This window comes from Ovis aries, chromosome 13 (genome assembly GCF_016772045.2).
Source record: "Ovis aries strain OAR_USU_Benz2616 breed Rambouillet chromosome 13, ARS-UI_Ramb_v3.0, whole genome shotgun sequence".
NCBI classification, from domain to species: domain Eukaryota; kingdom Metazoa; phylum Chordata; class Mammalia; order Artiodactyla; family Bovidae; genus Ovis; species Ovis aries.
In genome coordinates this window covers 44,121,862-44,134,966 of record NC_056066.1, presented here as the reverse complement: position 1 = coordinate 44,134,966, position 13,105 = coordinate 44,121,862, and the positions used below count along the sequence as shown (strand labels likewise).

Sequence of the window (13,105 nt, the reverse complement as noted above, 5' to 3'; positions counted from 1 at the left end):
GTATCAGTTCAGTTCATTTCAGTCGCTCAGTTGTGTATCGCAGCATGCCAGGCCTCCTTGTCCATCACCAACTCCTGGAGTTTACTCAAACTCATGTCTATTAAGTCGGTGATGTCATCCAGCCATCTCATCCTCTGTTGTCCCTTTCTCCTCCTGCCCCCAATCCCTCCCAACATCAGAGTCTTTCCCAATGAGTCAACTCTTCACATGAGGTGGCCAAAGTACTGGACTTTCAGCTTTAGCATCATTCTTTCCAAAGAACATCGAGGACTGATCTCCTTTAGAATGGACTGGTTGCATCTCCTTGCAGTCCAAGGGACTCTCAAGAGTCTTCTCCAACATTACAGTTCAAAAGCATCAATTCTTCGGTGCTCAGCTTTCTTCACAGTCCAACTCTCACATCCATACATGACTACTGGAAAAACCACAGCCTTGACTAGATGGACCTTTGTTGGCAAAGTAATGTCTCTGCTTTTGAATTTGCTATCTAGGTTGGTCATAACTTCCCTTCCAAGGAGTAAGCGTCTTTTAATTTCATAGCTGCATTCACCATCTGCAGTGATTTTGGACCCCCCCCAAAATAAAGTCTGACACTATTTCCACTCTTTCCCCATCTATTTCCCATGAAGCGATGGGACCAGATGCCATGATCTTCATTTTCTGAATGTTGAGCTTCAAGCCAACTTTTTCGCTCTCCTCTTTCACTTTCATCAAGAGGCTCTTTAGTTCCTCTTCATTTTCCGCCATAAGGGTGGTGTCATCTGCATATCTGAGGTTATTGATATTTCTCCCGGCAGTCTTGATTCCAGCTTGTGCTTCTTCCAGCCCAACATTTCTCATGATGTATTCTGCATAGAAGCTAAATAAGCAGGGTGACAATATACAGCCTTGATGTCCTCCTTTTCCTATTTGGAACCAGTCTGTCATTCCATGTCCAGTTCTAACTGTTGCTTCCTGACCTGCATATAGGTTTCTCAAGAGGCAGGTCAGGTGGTCTGTATTCCCATCTCTTTCAGAATTTTCCACAGTTTATTGTGATCCACACATATATATAAATATCTGCAAATCTTCATTCAATATCCTGCTTTTATTTACTCGGTGGTCTTCCCAGGTGGCTCAGTGGGTAAAGAATCTGCTTGCAATGTGGAAGACCCAGGTTTGATCCCTGGGTCAGGAAGATCCCCTGGAGGAGGGCACGGTGACTCACTCCAGTATTCTTGCCTGGAGAATCCCATGGACAGAGGAGCCTGGTGGGCTACAGTCCACAGGGCTGCAAAGAGCTGGACATGACTGAAGTGACTGAGCATACACTTCGATTTATTCAATACAAAAAAATTGAACAAGACTTGAAATGGCTTGTAGTTATATGCTTTTATTAAATTTTTATTAAAACTATTAGCACTTATGAAATAAAAGACTCTGATGGGAGTGGTCAGGGAGGAGGGGATTGAAGTTTGTGATAAAACAAGGAGGGTGGATAGTTTTACTGCTGGGCAATAAAGGCAGAAAAGTGCTCTTGCTAATGATGATAATTCCTACCAGCACCTTATCTTAACCGGCCGGTTTTACTGGTCAGTGTGGCCACTAGGAGTTTTATGTTTTCAGTGATTTTCAGTGAGTTTGCTCCATTTGGTGGGGGAAAGCTACTGAATGCTCAATACATGTAATTAAAATTTTCTAACTGTGTAAGAATTTCATATCTATGTAAAATTACTAACCTGAAAAAACTCATTTGTTCAATTGTTAATTAGGGGTGTGTGTGTGTGTGTGTGTGTGTGTGTGTGTGTGTGTGTGTGTGTATTCACAGAACAGAAGAAACTGGCTAAGTCTGTGTTTAAATTTCTGGGGCTGTGGAAGGAGCCGCCTACTTCTGTTCATGATGCTCTTTTATTTTTCATTGGTATGTTCTTTTCAAAACATTAACACACTTGGAAGAGGGGATAGTCACAGCCACTGTAGTTTGAGTGAGTTTATCCTCTGTTTTACAGAAGATAAAATACTCTGTGTACACAGTTGGCTTTGGAGGAGCAAGTTCAGGATGAACCATTAATAGGATGTAAGGGGGCTTCAGGAAATGAAGTTACCAACTAATGAGCACCCAGAGGAGAGGAATGTATCTTAAGAGGCCTTTGCAGCTTGTATAAAATAAAACTTAGTCATTAAATTATGGGAAATACCTTGTTATGTTAGTCTTAAATAATAGACACATTTTAAACAAGATGTTAAAAAAGGCGACTTTATATTTGTCATTTTGACCCCTTAAAACTTCAATTTTTACAAGTTTAAGATAAGGTTTAGGCTTTTGGCACCACTTTTCTAGGCTTCAGAGTAATCTAAATTTTGTCTTTATTGAAAAACACTTTTATCTGGTCATCTTTAACTCTTGGAATCTCTGTGGAAGGAGAGAATACACAGGAAACAACGGACATATTTGTCAATATACATTTAATTATTGTTTTGGGGCCCTTCTATTGTTTTTTATGCAGTCAATATGAACGGTCCTGGCCTCTCTTGATGCCAGTCTTTGGTTGCAAAGGTTTCTTTTCTGGTAATTACTCAAGGTTAAAACCATCCATTCTACTCCGTGGACGTAAGGATGGCAGCTGAAAGCTGAGGATAAATAACCATTAGCTCAGGAAGCTGTGAGGCACATGGCAGGGAGAACAGACGTGGTCACAGACATCAGGAGCTCGGGACACTCACCCTCGAGATACAGAGGAAGAACCTCAGAGATGGCTCAGGATGTCCTCTGATAGTGGGCAGTGCTATCTTATTACAATTCTGGACTTCCTTGTGAGCATCTGACAAAGCTTCTATATTTTCTTAAGACACAAACAGGCAATGCTGGAAAAAAGAAGAAAAAAGGGAAGTTAAACAATGCTTGGCTAAGTGTGAAAGAAACATAACTTTTCCACGTGATACCAAACCCATCCTAATGCAACACCCCTTTCTCTGCTGTTCTCTCATTTTCTAAATAAAGCCACCCTGAGGAAGTAGTGGTGTCATCAGCTTAATTAAAAATACTTCCTTCATCTTGGCTGTCCAGTGACTTGTACACATTCTTCTTGGCTGACTTTTACCAGAATGAGTGATCCAGCTTCTTCGAAGAGGTTGCTGCCAGCATTACAACAGCGAATGGATGTAGGACCCCTCTCACTCTTGCTCTTCAGGGACCGCTAGTGTAATGAGGTAAACAGTGATCTCATTTTTGGTCATTGCAGTTTTGCTGACATTGTAATAAAAGACATGAGGTAGTCGTCAATTTACTTCTTTTGTTTGTTTTAGCTTTTGTGTTTTTTGTCTCAAGGAGCCACCTCTGAGGAAACGTGAAGCTTTTTTTTTTTTTTTTCTGTCTAATTTTTGTCACCATGAAAGAAATTCCTGCTCTTTAAAGAAATGGGAAAGAATAGAAGACAAGAAGTTACTGATCATCCTCACCATTCACATACAACCACTGTTCGCACATTCCTTGACATTGAAGCACATTTAGGAAGTCTCTATATATGAAGTTTGTAGGTACCCAGTGACTGGAAATGAGAAAGTACCTCAGTCTGTACTGGAAACTCGACATTCTTGAATGGTTACTTAAGCCTGAAATATTTCAATTGAGTTAAACTTTGACCAACCAGGTGACTAGTTTATAGGTCTTGAAACCTTGTGGACGGCTGTGTATCAGCAAAGACCACACACCCAGAATTCCTGGGCCATGTCTGGTGTTTTCTCTCCCTAAGTATTTCAGATGCATTCTCATCTGAAAGCTTTGCGTCTTACTCAACAACCTCTATCTAAACTATGTTAAAGATACATAGAAAAGAGGTGACATCAGGGAGGTGGTTTATTCTTTTAGCCTTGTGTACAGCTAAAGTTGCGGAGCGGTAATGAGTCATGCTGTCTTGTGACCAGCCAGGCACTGTTCCAATCAGAGGGACTGTTAAGATCTCTGACAACAGAACCTGTCATTGTTTGAAGAGCAGATTTCCACAGTGACCTGTACGCTTGGTGATCCAGGCTTCTGTGAGTAACAAAATGCATTCCCATCCCTGATGAATGGCAGAGTGCTAGTGATGAGGTAGCACTTAGTAAAGCTGACTCATTTCCTCATTTACAGATGAAAGGGATTGTCCAAGAAACAACAATCCCCCAGGTAAGTCATGATTCCTTCAGGTAATATGTGGCGAGTTTTTTCAAAGCAAAACTGACCTGTAACACTGTCTTGTCAGCAACGAGGACAATGAAAAAGCAAATTTCTTTATGAAATAATGTCAAAAGTCAGGTCCATTTTTATCCTTGCTACTGCTAAGTCGCTTCAGTCGTGTCTGACTCTGTGAGACCCCATAGATGGCAGCCCGCCAGGCTCCCCCGTTCCTGGGATTCTCCAGGCAAGAACACTGGAGTGGATTGCAATTTCCTTCTTCAATGCATGAAATTGAAAAGTGAAAGTGAAGTCGCTCAGTTGTGTCCAACTCTTCGAGATCCCATGGACTGCAGCCCACCAGGCTCTTCCATCCATGGGATTTTCCAGGCAAGAGTACTGGAGTGGGGTGCTGTTGCCTTCTCCGATTTTTATCCTTAACCATTGCTGATTTCAGATGCTACTCATAAGAAAGAATTCCTGTGGCGGAATCAGGAGTAAAGACGATGGAAATTTTCCCATCAACTGAAATGTAGAATCAACATCAACTTTCCTTTTTATTTTCCACCAGACATGTTTGCTGGTGACATTACAGCTGTTACTCTGGACATCTGGGGGACATCTGTGTGGGAAGTGTGGGGTACCCCCTCCATATTGATGGACAGTCTAGATTCACGGGGCTGGGGGATTTCTAGCCAAGGTGGGTGGACTTGAACTGACTCAGAGGCCACTGACATCTTGGGAAAGCACTCCTTCTCCTTGACTGGCTGTCTTTAGCTCTTTTATCTGTTTTACAATCAGGCTGCCTTTACAAACACATTCCTCCAAGCCTGTTTGGAGTATATTTATTTTTTAACATCCGAGAACCTTGTTGGGAGAAAAACATTAGATCAACACAATCCTCTGAATATCACCCAAAGTCGTAGCTCATTTCTTAGGTTAAATTTTACGAGGACTTTTTTTTTTTTAAGTATAAACTAATAAAGTATAAATTAAAGTATAATTGATTTGCAATGTTTCAGGTGCACTGCAGATTGATTCAGTTATACATCTGTCTATCTAGTCATCGGCTACTTGTCCCCATTCTTTTCCATTACAGCCTGTTACGAGATACCGAATCCAGTTCTCTGCCCTATACAGGAGGTCCTTGTTGTTTACCTGTTCTGTATGTACTAGTGTGTGTCTGTTAATGCCATGTGGACTTTGCAGCAGTGGAAACAGGCTCGTCTAACTAGGATTTCATTATTTTCACTCATTTATATTGTAATAACATGTCACTTGCTCTCTGTTGCCTCTCTCCCTACTTGGCGTTCCTTCTTCTGAATTCTCTTGTAACTCTAACAGCTGTGCCATTAATTCTTTTTGTCGTTGGGAAATCACGAATTATGAAACATTAAACTGAGTGCATTTAAAAATAACCTAGGCTTCCCTGCCGTTTGGGAAAGGCCACTGGCTTGTTTGGGGTTGCTAATGGGAATAAATGGCCACGTGTAGAGTACTTCTAGAGCCAGCTTGTTTGCCCGGAGGAAAGAATTCATTGAATAGCCACAGATGACATTCCAGAACATCAGCCAACCACTTCCCAACAGGGTACCGTTGGGTCATCACAAGGCCTGCCACCACCCCTGGCAGCGGGACTCCACATACCTTCCCATGGCAGAGGTCAGGTTGCAGGAGGTCAACATGGGCATTCAGGGCAAGAGCTTGTCTTAGTGATCTTCACTCTGGTTTCTTGATAAAAGGCCATTGGAATTTTTAAGTCTCTGGAAATCCATGGGACTCTACTTTCTTTTTTAAAGGTGTTTTCTATGCTTTGCAATGACTTCTTCGGGTGAACTTCGGTCTAAATATTAACAGGATGGTGTGTGCGTTTTGGGCGTGTGTAGGGGGAGTAATTTCAAATATACTTCAGGGCCCAGAAGAGAATTGTCACTTTGCATGTCTTCCTTCCTTGTTGACAAATCATGGCGCTCTTACTCCCTATCTGGAATCTGAGACTCTGCCGAGGCAGTGCGTTGATCCCCAGGACAGTTAGTGCACCAGGTAGACGCTAAGCTTCCTCATTTCCCCTCCCCTCATCTGTTTCACAAACTGGACAACTCTGTTTTGATCTGCCTTCCTATAAGAGCTCATCGGAGCACAAATAGATAAATTATTTAGAAGAGACCATCAAAGCTGAGCCCAGGAACAGGTTGGTGCCTCCTCGTGTGGTCACTGAGCCGAGAAGCTGGGTTGGGGCTCAGGTGATATGAGGTGCTGGTCCAGGTGGGTCCTCCTCGGGATTCTCTTGACTGAGAGCATCTTCCTGGAGCCCAGACACCGAGATGCCTGTGTTTGGGGGTAGGGAGTCCCTTGGACAGCAAGAAGATCAAACCAGTCCATCCTAAAGGAAATCAGCCCTGAATAGTCATTGGAAGGACTGATGCTGAAGGTGAAATTCCAATCTGTTGGCCACCTCATGCAAAGGGCTGACTCATTGGAAAAGACCCTGATGCTGAGAAAGATTGAAGGCAGGAGGAGAAGGGGACAGAGGATGAGATGGTTGGATGGCATCACCGATTGGATGGACATGAGTTTGAGCAAGCTCTGGGAGTTGGTGATAGACAGGGAAGCCTGGCATGCTGCCATTCATGGGGTTGCAAAGAGTCGGCCATGACTGAGTGACTGAACAATGACCTCTATGCAGGTGGTGAAGTTTAAATGAGGTGACCAGAGAGATTTTCTCGTGATAGGGTTAGAGTCCTCAGGGTAAGAGAGCAGAGAACTTCGTTTCCCACCTCCCATTCTGTCTGTCTGTCTCCCTCCCTCTGTCTCTCTCCTGTCTGTGAATGAGGACACAGTGAGGAGGCAGCTATCTGCAAGCCAGAAGAGACGGCTCACCGGCACTCGGCCAGGCCTCCAGCCTCCAAAACCCTGAGAGACAAAGTCCTATTGTTTATGCCACCTGGACTGTAGGACTCAGCTAAGCCAGACGAGCCGACAGGGACAAAGCCCATTTGCCCACCTGCACACGGAGGGCCTCTCCCTCCAAGGGGCCAGCCCTGCTCTCCCCACCTGCCCTCTGCTGGGCAGTGCTCTGGGCCTTCTACAGCGTTCCTGCCTTCCACCTGGATTAGAAGCTCCAAGCTCAAGACTCCAGTAACAGGCCGTATCATGATTTGCACCCCTTGGGTACTAGCCAAGTACATTTCTCACACTATAAAGTGTAATATTTGCTGATTGATTAACTAGTCTGAGAGATGATGAGCTAAATTGGACCTGATATGTTGCAATAGTTTGTTTTTACTTTGGTTTCAGAATTGGCAAAGAAACATGGGGATAATTGTGCACAAAATTTCTTTCTATTTGGTGATATTAATGTGCAGTTTCTTTTTCTCCTGGAATGATCTAGACAGAGAGGGTTACCTCAGCCCTGCCTTTTAGTCTGCATGTGGACATAGAATGGGGCCCAGGACACCAGAGTCTACTAAAAGCTGGCTTAATTGTCTTTGAACGAAGGCCATTTTATCAATCATATTACAATCCATTAAATTATCTGATACTAGATCAGAGTGCCTTCATGCTATTCTCTTTATAATTATTCAATCTCTGTTTTGTAGAAAATGGGGAAAATTCCTTGAACCAGAAATGACTCCTTTCTACTTTGTGTTCCCTTTTTCGCTCTGGGTGAAATATGCTAAACTCTTTACTCCGGACCACTCGATTTAAGTGGTGCAGGATTTTCAATTAATGATGATACCTTGGACTTGATCAGAAAGTCAAGCCACAAGAACTGAAGCTCCAAGGGATTATTACTTTTTAATTCTTTGTACAGCAAGACTGTGTGTCAAAAAATAATCCCAAAGGATTTTTCATTCACTCTTCTAACCTAAAATGACCCTCTGCTTAATTTAACATGCTAGATGTACGTCACGGAATCATGAGTTACCTTTTCTATTTACGTGTAAAAATCAGTTTTAGTTCAGACGATATTTGGGGGACATTTGCTTAATCAACACTCATGTTCAGGAATGTATAATCTGTGATGTTATCAGTATCTATACTTTGCAAATATATTTTAAAAAACTGCTCTGCCACTTTTACTTTAAATTATGACATCTGAGTGAAAAGGCCACATCACAAGTTGGTGGCTGTGTGACTTGTCTGAGCCCCACCTGACCGATGCTGTCAGCTGCATCTCCGCAAAGCACAGGTAGGAGAAGCAAAGACTTAATCAACTCAGTGGTTTTGGCCACAGTCTCCTCCTCCACAACACAGGGCAAAACATTGCTCAGGCTGTTGGATTGATTATTTAGATAATTGCTTTAAAAACTTTTGCCATGTCAGCTTCAGGCATCCTAGAACCATGAGAATAACCCTAGAGGGCAGGGAGGAGGGGTCAGAAATGAGAGGAGGAAGCTGATCCTTGAAGATATTAACTGTGAAGCTTCATTAGCTGTGAACTCTCCTCCTCGGTACTTATTTTTATGCGAGTTAAATATAGCCTCAATCGTAAATGCCTCTATTAATTGCACTCTCTGTAACTTGCAACTGAATGATATTCTAAATGCATCAAAACACAGAGTCATTTCAGAAGTAAACACTCAAGGAATCAATGTAGGTTTTTGGAGGAAGCATCACAGAAAATGTATCTTTTGGTCAAGGTCTTGAGTAGAGAGAAATATTTAATAATAAAAAATTATCAATTGACATTTGTTGAGAGCTCTTTATGTTCTGGGGGTGACAGTTTCAAAATTCATCCATACAATAACCTTATGAGCAAATTCTATCCTATCCTCAGTTACTTGGACCCAAGGATCCTGTGGACCCAGGATGAGAAAGAAATTGAGAAATTCTCTGATCTGTGGAATATTGCCTCTCTGGTTGGCAGTAGATGGAGAGTTGATGCCAGAGTTGCCTTATTCCAGAGCAAATGCTTTTCTTCTTTGCACAGAGGCCTGCAGGCAAATTAACTGAATTTATACCCCAAGAAAACTCATTCTGAGGTTGATGGAACAGTCAATTGTTATGGCGGCCACAAGCCTACAATGACCTATGTTCTAAAAGGTCCTAAGTAAATGCATTAATAGAAAACTCTTTTCATGATTAAAAGACATAACTGATTGATCTAAAGCAAAAGGATAAAACCACTTAACATGAATCTAGGGCTCCTATGTGCCAGACACTGTGCTTATGCATCTGGTACTCAGCTGACTTCTCCCAATAGCCAAGCAAGGGAATGTTGTTTTACTTTCCCCACTTCATTGATGATGCAACCAGATACAGGGAAGTTATATCAACCTCCAATCACAGGACTGAAATAAATGGTAGGTCAGGGATGGAAGCCAGGATGTCCAGTGGTATTCTGTCCCCTGAGCTCAAGTTCAGTTCAGTTCAGTCACTCAGTCGTGCCTGACTCTTTGCAACCCATGGACTGCAGCACACCAGGCTTCCCTGTCAATCACCAACTCCAGAGCTTACACAAACTTATGTCCGTCGAGTTGATGATGCTGTTCAATCATCTCATCCTCTGTCGTCCCTTTCTCCTGCCTTAGATCTTTCCCAGCATCAGGGGCTTTTCCAAAGAGTCAGTTCTTTGCATCAGGTGGCCAAACTGTTAGAGTTTCAGCTTCAACATCAGTCCTTCCAATGACTATTGAAGACTAATTTTCTTTAGGATGGACTGATTTGATCGCCTTGCAGTCCAAGGGACTTTCAAGAGTCTTCTCCAACACCGCAGTTCAAAAGCATCAATTCTTTGGTGCTCAGCTTTCTTTATAGTCCAACTCTCACATCCATGCATGACCACTGGAAAAACCATAGCTTTGACTGGATGGACCTTTGTTGGCAAAGCAACGTCTCTGCTTTTTAATATGCTATCTAGGTTGGTCATACTGCTTAGGGAAATGCCACTAAAAGGAAAAAAAAATTGGAAGTGATATTTCTCAGTCTCTCTTTAAGCACAGTTTGTTGTGATCCACACAGTCAAAGGCTTTGGCATAGTCAATAAAGCAGAAGTAAACATTTTTATGGAACTCTCTCCCTTATTCGATGATCCAACGGTTGTTGGCAATTTGATCTCTGGTTCATCTGCCTTTTCTAAATTCAGCTTGCACATCTGGTTCATGTACAAGTGAAGCCTGGCTTGGAGAATTTTGAGCATTACTTTGCTAGCCTGTGAGATGAGTGCAATTGTGTGGTAGTCTAAACATTCTTTGGCATTGCCTTTCTTTGGGATTGGAATGAAAACTGACCTTTTCCAGTCCTGTGGCCACTGCTGAGTTTTCCAAATTTGCTGGCATATTGAGTACAGCACTTTCACAGCATCATCTTCCAGGATTTGAAATAGCTCAACTGGAATTCCATCACCTCCACTAGTTTTGTTTGCAGTGATGCTTCCTAAGGCCCATGTGACTTCACATTCCAGGATGTGTGGCTCTAGGTGAGTGATCACACCATAGTGATTATCTGGGTCGTGAAGATCTTTTTTGTATAGTTCTTCTATGTATACTTGCCACCCCTTCTTAATATCTTCTGCTTCTCTTAGGTCCATGCCATTTTTGTCCTTTATTGTGCCCATCTTTGCATAAAATATTCCCTTGGTATCTCTGATTTTCTTGAAGAGATCTCTAGTCTTTCCCATTCTATTGTTTTCCTCTATTTCTTTGCATTGATCACTGAAGAAGCCTTTCTTATCTCTCCTTGCTATTCTTTGGAACTCCAGATTCAAATGGGTATATCTTTCCTTTTCTCCTTTGCCTTTCACTTCTCTTCTTTTCACAGCTGTTTGTAAGGCATCCTCAGATAGCCATTTTGCCTTTTTGCATTTCTTTTTCTTGGGGATGGTCTTGATTTCTGCCTCCTGTCCAATGTCACAAACCTCCGTCCATAGTTCTTCAGGCAGACTCTCAGATCTAATCCTTTGAATCTATTTGTCACTTCCACTCTATTATTATTCCCTAAAAGAATCCTTAATAATGATTTTTTCTTTTGGGGGTTTCATTGAACACAGAGAAGAAAAAGGTGATTATATCACTAAAGGAACCACCTATTTGTCATCTTGCACACTGATGAGAGCAAAGTTCCACAGGTTAATTCATGAGAGTATTTGCCCAAGCTTTCCACTGTCATAAGCCATGGGGAAGGAAACAATTGGGTTTAAAATTCTATTTTGATATGAACAGTCTGATGAGCAATTTTGAACTTTACTCTGAGCAAATAAAAGCCACAGAGTACTTATTTTTTTACTTTTATTTGAACAATCAAAACAATCATCCAAAAAACCCAGCAATTCAGTGGATAATACAAATGCCAGCTACAATTAATTGAATTAATGGAGTGATAGATTTGCCAAAGGCTAAATTTCTAAGTCTTATGACATCTTTTGCCTGAATCTTCAGACTTGTTAAGAATATTCCAGAAAATTTGCATCCTGGGCCAGGGATGTCTCGCTTGCTCAAAACAGTTTAGAACTCTCTTGTGGGTGTTTTAGAGCCCTCCCAACCTTCAGGACTTGGGAATTAATGACCTTTGTTTGAAGCCCAGTCTTTGCATGGTTCTTAGTGGTAGCTGGTGATTCACTGAGGGAATGTTGACTTCTAGCAAAAACAAACAAACAGAAGTTGAAATGTGACTCTGAAGTCATTTTGTGTCTGAAATTCAATCCCAAAACCTTTCCAAAAGAGAAATTTCTTAATTCTTTTTCTTTCTATATTTGAATTTGAAACTGTGTGACTCAATGAAAAAATGAAGGTAAAAATGAAGGAAGTGCATTCGGGATTCTGTATAGTTGGATTTCATACACATGCATGTGCTCAGAGGACTTCATGTCCGAGCCAGAGGAAACATGCTTGTGAATGCAGATAGTCATGCTCACTTCACTTTATTTTCCTTTTCCATCCCTCTGGTACTCACCCACACCCACATCTCCCACTTCTGTGGGCTGACAGAGCTGTGATCCTCAGCTGTCAGCATCTGTCTGAGTGGGAGCACTGCCTCTGCTTGAGCGGGAGCACTGTCTCTGCTTGAGCGGGAGCACTGTGTCTGTCTGAGCAGGAGCACTGTGTCTGTCTGAGCGGGAGCACTGTATATCCCAGAGGTAGCACGACCGCAGCCTTCCCTGTGCACAAGTGTTCACCTCGGCTCTCCCTGCCTGCCTGGCTGTGTCTGTCCTAGGCCTACTTTGTCTCCAGGCTTCCAGGTGAGGATTTCTAGTTTCTTCTTGCCCTTGACCCACATCTCACTGACCCCTGCAGACACCTGGAGCCTGCCTTCTTGCAGACAGGAGAGGGCCTGCTCTCATGCTCCTGAGGCTGTGAGCAGAGCCCTGGGTGATGACTCGGCACGTTTGCCACTTGTTTGGAAGGTCAGTGCATGGCCATTGGGTAACCCTCACTCTAGGACTGAGCATCCCCTCCAGCCTATTTTTTGCAACGTTTGCAGATGCTGCATCCATCCTCGTTAATGTCGTTGGACAGTGGTCATTTCAGCCTCAACCGACTCTGATTTTTTTCACTTTTTGGGAAATACACTATTAATACAATTTGTCAGTATTCTCTGAGGAGCACTTATTATGCTGCAATTTTAGTATGTTTTACCAATTCAGTTGTCATAATGGGCTGCAAGTGCCTTGATTTTAAAACCTTATTTCCCAGGCCTTTTGAGAGCTGGCTATAACCTGAGATTATTTCCCTAATGGACTGTTTCTATAATGTACTTCTTAAAAGCCAAATGGTACTTCTCACTTCATTTTGCATATCCAGTGACATTTTTAGCTTGGTATTAATAATCCAACATTATAATAAAAATAATAATAGCAAGGATTTGAATATCCATTACAAATCTCCTTAAACCCAGGTGAACTCATTAACTCCTAGATAAAATAAATTGGATTAAAAAAAAAAAGGACTTGATTTTATTCTGCCTCTCATGATGACTTTGAGTAGGAAAAAGAAGTAGAAGTGAATTCTCCTGACTTCAGATCTAGTGTTGGTT

At 42.2% G+C, this 13,105-nt stretch overlaps 1 long non-coding RNA gene across 4 annotated transcripts in view; it reads left to right on the top strand.

Moving 5' to 3' along the window:
* LOC106991526 (uncharacterized) overlaps positions 1-13,105 on the top strand; it is a 156,105-nt gene that overhangs the window by 27,135 nt on the left and 115,865 nt on the right. Inside the window, exon 2 of one of the 4 annotated variants that reach the window (XR_009595940.1) lies at positions 3,084-3,189. The exons of 2 other annotated variants lie outside the window; for them this stretch is intronic. This is a non-coding gene — a long non-coding RNA (uncharacterized LOC106991526). Of the gene's footprint in view, positions 1-3,083; positions 13,016-13,105 lie in introns of those variants that run through there. One more of the 4 variants, XR_009595941.1, reaches the window with a different exon arrangement.